A 1,674-nucleotide genomic window follows, 5' to 3' on the forward strand; every position below is an offset into this window, starting at 1 on the left:
AAAAAAAAAAAAAGAAAGAAAGAGAATAATGCTGAGAAGAGGGATATGTGTTCAGTGTGACCACATTAGGAAGAGAGACACACAAAGGGCATAGTGACCCAGAATCTGTCTTCCAGGCCTAAAGAGCTTCGGGTTTAAGCAGAAGAGAAAAGCTGGGGCAAGAGGCATTCCCAATTCCGCAGTCCTGGTCTGTGTGTGGTCCTGGCAAGGTGGTCTGAGCAAGTCCTTTACTTAAGGAGATAATGTGGCTCTCCATCACTTCAGCTCCCAGGTGTAGCCTGGACTTCAGGGATATTGCTTTCAACTAGTTCCTGTCTTAGCAGGTTTCTCTTTCTGGAATCCAAGGTTATAATGGTCAATGAGTAATGAAGAAATATCACTACCACCTCATACGCGAACAAACACACACACACACACATACACACACACACACACAGAGAAAAGGCTGAGATCAGGTAGGCTGAATGCTCTGATAGAGATATAACAGCTGCCTGGAAACTGAACACAATTATTATATACAGGCAAAGCAAGAAGCAGGTTAATCTCTGTAGGGGTCCCTGAAAGGGAACAGTCCAGGGCCCCAATCATCAGGGAAAAAGGAAACTATAATTAGTACTTTCTGTATACCTGTCAACATCTATACTCAGACCAGAGGAAGGCCTTGACATCTCCTGAGCCTGATCCAAGGAAGGCCTTGCATCTGCGGTCTGAGGCATCAGCCTGCTGGACGGGACTGTGCTCCTGTCAACAATATTCACTCATACAAGGTACATGCACTCCCCATACTGGGGGGCTAGCAAAGACTTATCTCTGTCTTGAAGAGGATAAGATGGGCTAGATAGAGACTCCTGAGTGACAGGCTGACCACTGCAGAGGTAAGCAGGTGACTTGAGGTAAAGGAGACAGAATCATCTTAAATCTACTACCAACATAAAACAGTTCTCACCTCAGAGAATAAAACGGAATCTACTCTGACCCAAATATGAGTGTTTCAGGATTCCAAGGAAGAGTGGTCACAGGAATCTCTGTAGTCAGAGGATAAAAGTCACTGGAGAGATGACTGAGTAGTTAAGAACACTTCCTGCTCTTCCAGATGACCCACCTTTGGTCCCTAACACAATATGAGGTAGCTTACAACAGCTCCAGGGGGATCTCACACTACACACACACACACACACACACAACCATGGCTTATACTACACACACAAATAAAAATAAAATTAAACTCAAAAAGAAAAAAAAAAAAGAGGGCTGGAGAGATGACTCAGCAGTTAAGAGCATTGACTGCTCTTCCAGAGGTCCTGAGTTCAAATCCCAGCAATCACATGGTGGCTCTCAGTCATCTGTAACAAGATCCAGTGCCTACTTCTGGTGTGTCTGACTACAGCTACAGTGTACTTGTATACATAAAATAAGATCTTTAAAAAAAAAAAAAAAAAAAGAGGGCTGGCGAGATAGCTCAGCGGGTAAGAGCACTGACTGCTCTTCCAAAGGTCCTGAGTTTAAATTCCAGCTACATGGTGGCTCACAACCACCCATCATGAGATCTGACATCCTCTTCTAGTGTGTCTGAAGACAGCTATAGTGTACTTATGTATAATAATAGATAAATCTTTGGTCTGGAGCGAGCAACCAGCATGAGCAGAGGTCTTTTTTTTTTTTTTTTTTTTTTTT

The sequence above is a fragment of the Mus caroli genome, chromosome 7, assembly GCF_900094665.2.
Source record: "Mus caroli chromosome 7, CAROLI_EIJ_v1.1, whole genome shotgun sequence".
NCBI classification, from domain to species: domain Eukaryota; kingdom Metazoa; phylum Chordata; class Mammalia; order Rodentia; family Muridae; genus Mus; species Mus caroli.